The 13,084-nt window shown below is 51.5% G+C and overlaps 1 protein-coding gene across 1 annotated transcript in view; it reads left to right on the top strand.

Moving 5' to 3' along the window:
- GRIK3 (glutamate ionotropic receptor kainate type subunit 3) overlaps nucleotides 1–13,084 on the top strand; it is a 213,708-nt gene that overhangs the window by 44,203 nt on the left and 156,421 nt on the right. The gene's annotated exons all lie outside the window — the stretch shown is intronic.

Raw genomic sequence — 13,084 nt, 5'->3', positions numbered from 1 at the left:
ACCCAGGGCCTGCATGGGGACCTTGCAGACCTGATGCTCACGAGGGGACCTTGCAGACCCAGGCCTGGCGCAAGGGTCGCGCATGCATGGGTGAAGGTGCGCAGCACCAGCCCCGCATCTCGGGATTGCTCCCGACACATGCAGGGAAGGCAGTGCTCCGTTACCACGGCAATGCTGGGGCAGGGGACCGGGGTGCGCGGATGCCGAGGCAAGCACGCGTTTAGGGAACCAGGGGGTCAGCAGGATTGCTGCCGGCCTGCAGGAAGCCCTGCTCCTGCGGCACGGCCATGGCACACCGCTCCGGCTGGCCCCGGCCCCTGCAACGCCGATGGGCGCTGACCCCACAGGCACTGGGAGCTTGGTTTAGACACAGCGCTGCAGAAACAATGCGTGCAGTGCAAAACAGCAATTAGCATCACAATTCTTCCTGTAATTAAGTAGAAAGGGCTCTGTCCAAGAGGAAATTGCAAAGGGAGGTCTCCTCCCCTTGCTGCCTTGGCGCACCGGCTGCTCGAGGGWTTTGGCCAGCGCTTTTGTATGGTGCTCCTTTTCCACTCCTGCATCCAGAAAAGGGTGTTTTGGGGATGGGGACAGATTCTTCTGTCTGTAGATTATTTTGATGTGTTATTTGTGCATACATTAAAAATGCTGCTTTGTGCACAGTGTGAGAATGAATTAGACTTTGCAGGCAAGCTGTCACCTGCTCCGAGAGGTGTGAAAAAATTATGAGCTGTATTGTACTGGAAACTACAAGTAGTGCTTACTCCTCGAAGTAAACACATACATTTGAGCTATGAAGTCAAAATTAAGTTGTACAAAGAATGTAGATTTATTTGGTGGATTTGCAAGGAATTGGCATATTATATAGTTTCACCCATGAAAATCAAGGTTCCTGCCTATCRTTCATAAAAATAATCACATCTATTACCCTCCTTCTCCCCAGGTATTTGTAAATCTAGCCCTTTCCGCCAGTTCGGGACTGCGAATGACCAGCGGGCCCCACCGCCTCAGGGGGTTTCCCGCGCAGCAGTCCCACGGGTCCGGCCCCTTCGTCCGCCAGCCCSCGGGGCCGAGCGGCCGCCGCTCTGCCCCTGGGGCCGTGGAGAGGGGCCGGGTCCCGCCGCAGACAGCGTCAGGCCACCTCGCGCCGCGGCGCCGGGCCGGGCCGGCACGCTCCGGGCGCGGGGGACGCGCAGCACCCACGAGCCCCCGGAGGGGAGGCTCCGGCAGGGAACTTCAAGAGGAATGATAAATTCCCCTGCCAGCAAAGTGGCCGGTTTCTCCCCCGGTTCCAGGCAGCTGATTTTCTGCGCTGCCATCCCCATTTGCTGCAGTAAGAGCTATTTCTGCAGGGAAAGAAAAGGCAGAAGGGAATGTGCGAAGCCTCTGAAGACTGACTAGTCATTCCACAGAAACCCGAATCCTTCCTTCTAGCTGCCTGGTTTTTCTTTTTCTTTTTCTTTTTTTTCCCCAGAAAAAMCAGTAACATTTTTGTCTGGAGCAAAAGGGAGAGGGCGGCTGCAGGCGAGCGCGCYGGCGTGCGGCTCCTGGGAGCCCCGGCCCCTCCTCGGTGGCCGCTCCGGCGCGGCCCGGCCCCACCGGCAAAACGGCCCATTCGACGGATCCGCTGCTCCGAACAGACGCCCGACTGCTCTGGTCGCTGCAGGAGCAGCGATGCCTCGGCACCTGGGATCTGTGCAAACGGCGGATGCAAAATCCCTCTCCTTCGAACGGACTTTCAAACGGAGTAGGGACCTTGCTTTACATTTTGCATACGTCCAAACATTTGGAGGTAAACACCACGRGAGAGGTGACGCTGAACACAGCAAAGAGAGAAGAAGCAAGGCCAGAGGAAGCGTCTCAATTACTTCTTACCAAAGGCATAACAAAGAGAATCCATTTGTAGAAAACTCATTATTTTGATTTAAAATATTTCTTCACAGCTGGTCATGAAAGAATGTTTAAGATTATTTTAAAAACCTGAGTTGCTTTTCTCATACTGCAAACATGCAAGGAATATATGATTATGAACATTCTAGTTTAGCTATAATAGCAAAACTGCTGAAATCAACCGGCCAATTGCAAATGTGTGCATCCAGGAGTGATCTGAAGGTTGCCAAATACAAAGCATTATTATTTTTAAAATAATTGTTAAAAAATGAACCACCTTAAGCATTAAAACTGCTTCTGTTAACACACATCTTGTTGACATGTTTCAATATTGAGGGTTATTTTTTCTTATGAATCCATATGAGCCTGGAGCAAGAACTGCTGGGGGTTTGTATCATGCAATTAGGATCAGAGTAGAGGCAGGGGGCGGAAATATTGTGCATTCAGACAATTTGAAAATCACAAGATAGAATAAACCCACGAGAGCTGCCAGCCTGAAGGGATCAAAGTATGAATATGCACTGCCATCCTTGGGGTCTGTTGCACAAAGACAAATCTGGAAATTAATTTTCTCACATGCATTTTCCCAGTTTCACAGGCTTCACTGGACTGGAAACATCGAGGAATACTGGGGAGCTACAGAACAGCGATTTTTGGAAAAATCTGTACCTTTTCATGGGGGGAAAAGGTTTTTACAGCCAGCATCAGAGWCGCCCCAATGGCAGGGCCGGCACGCCGGGGCTGCCCGCAAGCCCGGCGCCGCGAGCAGGGCGCTCCCCGAAATACGGGCACCGAATTTAACACAGCCCCGACTCCGCCGGTGAGGGGACGTGCTGATGGCCTGACTATTTTAAAACATCAAATTACCAACAAGGGCRAGGAGGAAGGAAGCTGCGGATTTGCCAAGGGGCTACTATGTAATTAATCTTTATACATTAAAAACCACAATTATAACTTTCTTATTGAAAACAGGCATTTAAGAGCTCACAGTCCTGGAAGCATCTCACGAGCAATGGCAGCTACTCATTAAAGCCGGCAGAGGAAGCGCGGGTCCTAATTTGTCTGTTAGTCAACTGTCGAAGGCTGCGGCGCCGGTTAGAAACGCCAGCCAAGTAATGAAGAAATTAAGGGGGTTCTAAAATTAACCCAAATGATTTTACCTCTGTTGCATGACGTTGACCTAAATGTAAATAGAAGGGAGAACCTATGCTACTTTCTAAAGCATTACRAAGTCCTAAGAATCAATCCTTGCCCTTCATTTTCTAACTGTTATTAAATAATTTTCTTCCACTAAAATGACCAAAATGCTGAACAATTTGTTTCTCTTCCYCAGTTTTTATTATTTTGCTAGAAGTATTTGATTTAAATAGAGACGTAAATTTGTGTTCCCCAAAAATGCATTTCGTTGCCAAAAGAGGCCAGCAAAATGGTGCCGCTTGTCGTTTTTCTTTTAAAAAACCCCTCTTCCCCCCAACACGCTGCTGAGTTCCTGACGGACTCAGGAGCCAGGGCAAAGCTCGCGGGCAGCCGCAGCCGGCCCGCGGGCTGAGGAGCGCAGGGAGCCGGCGGGGTCTGCGGGGGAGCAGGCTCTCCCTGGTTAAGCCGACGCGCTCCGCACGGGGCCCTGGGCGCAAAGCGATGCAGCGTCCTGACGAGCTTCTGCACACAAGCGGACGGGGCAGCCAGCCCAGCACGGTGGGGAGGAGGTGAGACGCCCGCGGACAGCCTTGGAAAAAGGCTGGCAGCGCGGAAAACCACGGAAACCGTCCACCTCTTGGGAGCTAATGCGGGGCTGCAATCAAAGGGAGGCGGCTCGAAGGATTTGGGGCCAGCCCTAGCGGCTTGGCAGGCTGTAAATGTCGGAGGGCAGAAGACGCCGCCGGGCGCCCGAGCCGGGCACGAGGAGCTGCTTTAAACGGCCTCGCCGCGGGCCCGTGCCCTTGGGACGAGCGCGCCGCCCGGCACCCCGGGGCACAACGCTTTTGAAATCTGTAAGCCTTAAACAGGCCGGTATGGCTTTTCTATTTCCTTTGCGTGTCAGGATGGAGATTACACGCTCATCTCGCAGGAGCCGAGGAGCCGTGCACAAAAGCCTTAACAACGTCTATTGTGGGCGAGAAAAGCCCCCACCCGGCTGGATCAGCCTCTTCCAGGCCCTCCGAGGGGCGAGCACGCTCCCGCGCGCGGGGGCCGCGGGGCGGCGGCGGAGGCGCCGCGGACGGGAGCAGCAGGCGAGCACTTCGTTGCGGTAAAAGCACACGATTTTGCCTGCAAAAATCGGAGCGCTGCTCTCGCGCCACGGGCAGCCCCCGGGGTGCAGGCGGCTCCGCGGGCGCGGGCAGCGCGGAGGAGCTCGTTCCGTGCCCCGGCCGGCGGGGCCGCGGGCAGGCGGGCAGCGGGTTTGCCGCCGGGCCGGGCGGCTGGCCCCCGCTGCTGCCCCGGTCGCTGTGCAGCGACCTGCAGCGTGCCTTGCTGCCTGCCGTACTGACACCTTTCATTCGCGTTAATGCCGCGTTGACTCTTCACTACCAGCATCCAGAGATTTAATGATTGGCTACTTATTTTAAAATAATTATTTTAATTGTCAGTTGTATAAATCTAGTGAGATAATGAAGCGCCAAGTGATTAGGCAACTGCTGCTAATAAAACACACCACACAGGCAACAATAACACAAAGATGGGGAAGCAATAAAACACGTGACAACTTATTTCTGCGCTTAGCGCAGTGACCTTCCCGGCTCCCTCGCGAGTCTCAGAACGGCCTATTTCCTTCAGCCGCGTAGATAAACCGCGCCGCGACCATCGCTCCGGCGTCCCGCCGAGCGGCGACACAGTGAGAAACGTGTGAGCATTCAGCAAAGCTCAAGTATGTTCCTACTACTTACTCATCAGCTTAATTTGACTGGGCAAAGGAGTAAATGATCAGATTGCTCTCAGAGGCCTGTGCAGAGGAAAGCTTTAGTTTGCTGGGTGAGCCGTACCCCACAAACTGTGGCCCTGCTGCGTTTGTCTGCAGCTTAGCGTCGCTTTCATGCCTTAGCCGTGATGAGAGCGGGTGCCGCAGGCAGCACCTACTCGCGCCCGGAGGCAGCAGCACGCTGGGTTGCTCCGTTCCCAGCTCCGCTGCGGCTCCCTCGGCYCTGCCCGCACAACGTCACTCCCGGTAGTCAACCTCTGCCCAAGGAGACAGTGATTTCTGACTCTGTCACCTGGTTTCTAAAAGCAGCTCCTGCACCRGTGTCAGAAGACCACATCCTCAGCGCGGCGGAGCTGGTGATTAGACTCATCATCGCTAAATGCCAATGTTCCTCCCAGTTCACTCCTAAATCTCATTTTCAAGCCTTTCACTTTATGGCAGCCTCTTGACTTGCAGTGACATTTCCAGCTCTCCACAGTCTCATGTCTCCATTACATACACGTTCATTTTGGTGGTTTGAGATAATCAGCCCTAGGATTTACTAGTTTTCCCCGTGGCAGAAGAAGGGATCGAGAAGGGGTGCTGGGGACGAGCTCCCCTCTTTCTCCACTGCGAAGCTTGTCGCTGGAGCTCGGTCAGTGAGACCACCTGGGAAAACGTGGGCTCAAAYAATTAGCAAATCATCACAACACAGACTGGGACTTTTTTAAATAGTTGCCTGTGGTTTTGCAAGGTCTCAGAAGGCTGCGGGGCGCTGCCGAGGGCAGCGGCACGCTGACGGTGCCGCGGGCGCTCAGCACCTCTCGGCACGGCGCAGCGCGCCGCTGCGGTGCCGACGGGACCGCCGTGGTGCAGCCGTGGTCAGACTGGACGGCAGCCTGATGAGACGCCTACGAACGTCCACGCATCACTGTATCGGTCTTGTTTTATAGAAAGTCGTATCCCCCGCATTCTTATTAATATGATTAATAATTAGGGAAGAACACACCTCAGCTTGGGATAAAATAAATATGTGAAGAAAAGACAGATCTAATAAACCTGGTTAGAATTTATGATGTGCTCCGACATCGCTTTGCGAGAGATAATGTTGCACAGTAATGTTGATTTGCTGGATGAGAACCATATAATTTATCCTGTCAGTGTATATAAGAAATCTTATCTATGCAGGGAGTGACTGATGGTCTCATGAAAACTGGCAGGGAAGCAAATAAAATAATTTCATCCTTTAAAAAATATCTAATTATCATGTCCTTATTTATGACAATGCATGAGGGTGAGGACTGTGTCAATACCTGCAATATGGATTTCTGCTTCATGCTGAAACTTTCTTTTCAGTTCAACCATTTTAAAGTTTCAGAAATTTTAAAACTAATAATTAYAGCTGTTAGCTCTTTGCTCTGGCGTAGGCTTTTCTTCAGCAAGAACAACTCCGATACCCGAACTGACACAGCTTTCCTCAGGCAGAGCCGCGGCTAATTTTCCCGAGYAAAAAGCTCACGCTCAGGCCAGCCCCCCACCAGCGCGCTCCCCAAGAGCCCGCGACGCTCCCGGCCGGCCCGGGGACGCCGCCTGGGCGGTTTCTCTCCTGCGCACGTGCAATTACCCGCACCCAGGGAAGCAGGCGCCGGGCTGCAGAGCGTGATTCTTGCCCGTGTGGGAAACGGCACCGGATTTATGACTGACACGGTTTGCTCCCTGCATTCAGCTTTTACGGCGGAGCCCGGAGCAGGCAGCAAGGGCGCTGYGGAGCCGCCTGCCCCGGCCCCGCGTCCCACCACCCCGCTCTGCCTGCCCGCAGCGCATTTCCGCCCCGCCGGTCGAAATGCAGAGCTGATCGACRTTTGTCCCTGCAAAAAACTGCGCCCAGTCTAAAGCAACCTCCTCCGTAACAAAGCACTGCTTTGGATTAAAGTCTGAGAGCCTTGGCAGAAATTAACATTTTCCTTTGCTTTTGTTTTTCAGGGAAACAAATCTGTAAGTTGGTATTGCTCTCCCCAGATTTCCCCTCTGTTGGCTATTCAATGAATACACTGTAATGAGTAAGAGTAAAGAGAGAAAACAGAGGATTCCCATCACATTTTTTCTACAAATTTAGAAATAATAGAGTAGGGGAAGAAAGCAAGGAAAAGCATTTATTCCTTTTATGTCAGACTTTGGGAAGAGAGGGAAAACTTCATCAAGAAAATCCTGATAAACCTTAAAATAAAAGTGCTGGGTTTTTTTTGACTTTCTGAAATTAGAACAATTTTTAAATTACAAATGGCCTTCCATGTGATAACATTTCTGTTTCTCAGCTAGTGCAAATGGATTGTGGCGAGTTCCCATTGCAGACAAAACCACCAAATGCCAGTGGATTTGGATCTCGAGTGCACTCCTGCTCGTTTTGGTTAAGCCTGGAAGAATACATATCTGACCCTGCTGCATCCGACCAGCGCTGCCTCCCAGCAGGCACAAACACCCCCAGTTTACCCAGTGCCCCCAGTGAGTCACTGAACCACTGAAACCAGTGGCCTCAAGCCCCCCTCCTGGCTCCGCACCCTGCTTGTTTCAACCTGGGGCTGATGCTGAGGTTTGTCCTGTTCCAAGACTTGGCACAGGCTGCACAGCGCCGGCTGATCCGTACGCCGGCACGGGATTATCCAGACCGCGTGCGGATGCGAAGCGCCTGGCAGCGCTCCGGGGAGCCGGGAAGGAGGGCTGCCAGGAGATGCTCCATGTGTTCCCAAAGCTGGTCTTAGAATAGCTTCCTGCAACAGGGAGAGTAAAACTAAAGCAAACAGCATCTGAAAAGTTGAAAAGCAATATGCCAACGAGAAGAGCTATAAAAATCACTGTTTGCTGAAACTCTGGGATGAGCAAGAGAAAATACTCCTATATCTTAAAATGACTGCAGCTGAGAGCTTGAAAGGTCACAGGGTTTGCATTTTTCTTGGTACTGCAATGTCTGCTAATCGCTGTTTAAGCAGGGTTCATCAGTGAAGAATGGTTTCAGAGGCAGAGCTCATTCCTCGCCCAGAGCAGGAGAGCCAGGCTAATAACACCTTATTTAGCAGAAAATTCCACTTCACTGGAGCATGTTTGAGAAGAACTTTGATTTGAATGAGGATTGATATCAGTCCTGCAAAGCAGGGCAACTAAAAGAGCAACAAAATGAAGCATTTATAACCCAACCTCTGGGCTGTGTGTTAAACTGTAAACTTATCAGCCAGGCTGATTAGTTTGCAATAATCTGAAGAAAAAGGCTTGTGCTTCTCTGCCCAGCACAGATGCATCACTGGGTCATAAAGTCTTCCCGGATGTGGAGCTAATTGGTGCAATTATCTCTGATGGATGGCTCGCGCGGGCTGGAGCAGCCGCGGGGCGCAGGGACGCCGGGTGTCCGGGCGTCCCCCGCACCCTTGCCAAGAGCTGGCGTGCCATTTGCAAAGCACACACGTGTGCCAAGGGGCGTTGGCATCTTTTTTTATTTATTTATTTTCTTACCTCCATATGGAAGCGGAGAATGACACGAACGTACTTTATTGTCCTCACTTAAAGGACACGACAGGATCAGAAGTGGCAGGTGCATCGAGGTGAAATGTCAGGAAGAAAAATTGAAAATAATAAACAGGTACAACGGTGCGATAAATAAAGGGGATTAAAGCAGAGCAGAGTCAGGTGACATTTGTGCAGAGCATCTTCTTTGAAGATTACTCATGTAAAAAAATACGCCCATATCATCACACACCTCACTGTGGCTCCACGATTAGATAATACTCATGCAAATGACTATTATATTTCTGCTTTACATGTTCCAGAAGTGAATAATCCTGTTTGGCTCCAGAAGCCTCTCTGCCTGCGGCAGAGATAGCTGTGGGCACGGAGGCTGCGTGCCGGCGCGCGTGGGCTCACTGCTGGGGCGAGAGCCAAACCGCAGCCCTAAGATCGGCCCTTCCCCGCAGGGCGGCACGATGAAAAGTGGTGGTTGGGTTGTGTCCTTCGGTTCAAGGACAGCCAGGAGCAGTGACTCCCTAAAAACCACATCTGCGTTATGGCTGTCCTTACCTCTGTCCCCCAAGCCTCCCGCCACCTCGCTGCATCACGGTGTAAACCGAGAGCAAGGCTTTCCGGGCAGCACAGCTTTTCCTTATGCTTGCGTAGCTCTAGGAGGCTGGAGCCGCGCTCGTGCGGGAGGCGCGCTGCCTCCGGCCTGCCGGGAGCGGAAGCACAGATTTCCCGAGTTGAAACTCGGCTAAATAAAAACCAGSTTAAAAACAGAAGGAAACACAGCTAGCTATTCGCTGCATGTTAAATAATTATTTCCTTATCAGGACAGTATTACTAGTCTGYGTTTACACGCTCAGACAACGACTTTTTCACAGGACTCCGGGAAGAACAACTTCTGGAAGAGATGTTGAGGGCCCAGCTAATCAGATGAGCAATTTAATTCTCATGAAATGTCACGTGTGCTCTTCAGAGAAAAAAATAAGACAGYAAAGCCCTAGGAAAGCATCTAAAATTCCCCTCCCACTTCAACCCAAGATTATYTACCTTGTCCAGGCTTTGTCCAGCACTGGGTTTCCTCGTTTAACTTTCTCCTTCACTTAAACTGCCTTTACCCCTTTTGGAGGCTTTAAATTCTTTCAACTGAAAATTTACATTCAGTAAAGCCTGTGCTAATGAGCTGAGGTCCTTCATTTCACCCATGAAAAGATTAGTTATTGACAATAATCAAAGAGCAAATCTTTAGCTGTGTAAGTTGAGTTAATCTGTTACACAGAAGAGCATTGATTTGTTGTCACAGAGCATTTGTTAACCAAAAGGTGTCTCCAAGCTGAAAAGGGAAGGGTAAAAAAAACCAGCTGAAGTTTAAAGCTCTTGCAAATGAGGCAAACTTTGTTTTACAAAAGTACACTTATTCCAAGGGAGAGACGGCCAGAGACCGAACCCTTTGCTCCCCGCAGTGAGATGCTGGGCTCCGGTGCGAACGCCAGCCAGCACTGCGCGTGGTGGATTTTTCTCTCCTATCTTTGCAAAAATCATCACAAGCGTCCACCTACCCATGTAGGTTTTGTACTGCGGTAATTTTAATGGCATCTGCATGCCATAGAAATGCTGATATTCCACTACTAATGATCCCTCCTAATACAGGTTCCCTTTTCTATTCCTGTGCATTGCTCCAGACTCAGAACAGACCAAACTGCTGGGGCAGCCTGCGCCAAAGCAGCTTCTCTCAGGCAGCGAACTTGGCAGTGCCCCAAGGGAGGGCAAGTCCCCTTGCAGAGCAGCCAGAGGGCAAAGGCACCTTAGCATCTCTCCAGCTCCAGGGCAAGAGGAGCAGGAGCCACCGCCGGGACCTGCAGCCGCAGAGGAGTTGCAGGGAGCAGAAGGCAACGCTTCCTCCCGAGCAGCCCCATGCTCCCCTTGCCAGGTGTTCTGCAGAGAAGTTAGTTTTGCTTTTAAGTTACATTTATTTAAATGTAAAATCCTCAGCTTAAATTGCAGCAGGTTTTGTGATATTTAATATCCAAAGCTAGGAAAGGTCATGTCTGTCTGAAAATAAAATGAGGTTTAATCTGCAGATTGTGTGTGGCAGGTTTTATATGAAAATTTGGTTTAGAAATAGATCTTAAATCCATAAGGTCACCAAGAGGAACATTTTTCTTTCTCAGAGACTTATCATTCCCATATCTCAGAGGAACAGGGGATATTTCAGAGGAGAAGAAAACAAAATTCTGTGTCTTCCCTTCTGTTCACTTCTGTACCTGCACCCAGACTGCTTTCTTCAATATCCATTAGTCATGCTCCTCTTCTTCTATTTATTTGAATACTTGCATTCAAGGTGTATCAGATAAGGTACTTGTGTTGTAGTCCTCCAACATTTTAACACGATTCTTCAGTATCTTTAGGTTAAGTTCTTGACAATGGTYGTTTTCAGTGACCCTCTTAAATAATCTTTCAGAAACTGCTCTAGCTGAGCCTGGGAACTTCATCTCTCCCAATAAAATCTTCATTTTGCATCCTGTGCTGTGGGCAGCACAACACTGAGCTGGTCAAGAAAGAGACCTTACTCCCCAAGAGATTTCAAAATCATCTGAAACATTTCAAAATCTCGTAATTCCTTCCTGCTCTGAACAAGAGCAGAAAGCCAATGGGCTGGAATGGGTGAGACAGAGTCACGGATCACCTCACGTCAGCGATGGGAGTACGAAATCCCAAGCAGAGCCCAAGCCCGCGGGCCGCCCGCAGCGCGCGCGGGGCAGGACGTCCTCCTCCCGCCCGCGCAGCAGCAGCGCCCGCGACCCTCTGCAAGCGGCGGCAGCTAATGCTTGGAGGCGAACGCAGGGTCGATCCCAGACGCACGCCTCCAGGGCACTTCTGCCCGCGCCGGCCGCGGTGGTGGCGTCCCTGAAGGACCGGTCCACCGCGGGTCCTCTGCCCGGGCACCTCGCAGCAGCAGCCGCCCCTTTGCAAGGGGAGCACAGCGCTGACTCTGCCAGAAGGGGAACATACCGCAAAGCGGTCCGAAGAGTATCATAGAAGAGTTTTTTCCTAAAAACCTAAATGTGTAGCTTAGCTCTTTGTCCTTAATAGATCAATAGATCTTTAGATCCTCCTGSCTAATGCCCCTCTGCAGCAGTATCTGTGCTCAGCTAATCAGACATTCTGGATGCAGCCATGGCAAAAAATATCCCTTTTTAGCATTGCTTCTTCTGAGCTCCTCTACCTGCACATGCTGAATTCCCCTGCCAACTCTTCTTGCCTTTCTGACTAACACTGAGCTCCATACATTTCATCATTCGTGCAGTTAGCATTAGAGCCGGGGAAGCACACACAGAGCAAGGCTAAATTACACAACGTGAGAGCGTCCTACTTGCGATGCAGCAGTTTGAATAACTGTTCAGTGCAGACCAGCTGCCAACCCCCGTTACGCTGCAGATGAGTTGTATCATGCCTAAATATCATTACTCTGTTATCCTTGCATTTACTCTGAGCAGCCTTATGTCTGTTCATTTACTTGACCTGTTTTATCTTACACAGGCGTGCAGAGCTCAAACACAACCCACGGAGCCACGCTGAGAAGGAGAGCATCCAGTTCTCGCTCCACTAAACTCAACGAGCCCGGCTCGGCGGCCGTCGCCAGCCAGATGGGCGCCCAAGGCGGCCCAGCCTGGGGTCTTCCCGGTGCTGACGCGAGGGGTCCGCACACCACGGCGGTGGTTTTCCCTCATCCAGAGCATCTGCTCAAGTAAGTGAGCATTTTATTAAACCTTTCACTGATTCTCCTGACATTCTGTTTGATCTCGCTAAGAATCAGAGGAAGCGTTTACATCCTTAACCTTGCTCTGCGAAACTGTAGGTGCAGATAAAGCCACCACAGGCAACATACACTATGTTATGGCGTGAACGCAAAGCGAGAGAGAGGAACGGCACGTGATCTTCGGTGCCTGACCGAAGACACCACTAAAGGAGCTGCAGAACTGTCTAAAACTGCAGCTGCTCCAAGGCGGCAAGAGACCAACTCTCAAGGACTTTTTCTGGAAATTCCAGTCARTTCCAGAGACCTGATGTCCTGAGAAAGGAAGAGCCTACAGAAATGGAGAGACCTTCAGCTAGAGCCGACAGGAGTCTCAGACCRTGAGACACTTGCTCGGGGGGAACTGCATTCCTACGTAACAAGCGGAAGGGCTCCAGGCAATGCACGCTTTTCCCAGATGCGATGAAAAGCGCTCCACGGTAAGGCAGTAAGTAAGAAAAATATATCCCTTTTTGTAGCCTTGGCTGCCATGTCCCCCTCTGTGCTGGGTTTAGGAGGGAGTCAGCAGGCAATCAGAGTGTTCAGACGTCCGTCCGCGAGGTGCAGAGACCACAGCCATGGGTGTCTCCCTTGAAAGCCAAGCCAAACCCCACGGCCGTAGTTTTACACCTGTTCCCGCTCCCCGGGGCTGAGGGCCGGGCGGACCCCGCGGCGAGAGCCGGCGGCGCCCGCTGCGCCGGGCAGCCCGGCACGCGCCAAGCCCGGCGGTCCGGGGGAAGTGTGACACCTGGATATTGCACTGTGTAATGGAACCAGCCAAGTGGCAAATGTAGCTTTTAAATAGGTTTTGTGTTGCCCATTAGCTGAGGTGACGCTGATTAGCTGTGACAAGCGAGAAAGGGCTGGTCAGCAGCTCTTCCCGCTGCTCGCTCGCGCTCCCGGGAAGCGGGCAGGGCGGCACGGCAGCCCCCATGCAGCCGGGACGCGCCGGGCGGGATGCGGGGGATGTGGCGGGATGGGACAGGACGGGATGGGATGGG

The sequence above is a fragment of the Rhea americana genome, unplaced genomic scaffold (genome assembly GCF_003343005.1).
Source record: "Rhea americana isolate MKP2758 unplaced genomic scaffold, rheAme1 scaffold_380, whole genome shotgun sequence".
Lineage (NCBI taxonomy): Eukaryota > Metazoa > Chordata > Aves > Rheiformes > Rheidae > Rhea > Rhea americana.
This window is presented reverse-complemented; position numbering and strand designations above follow the sequence as displayed.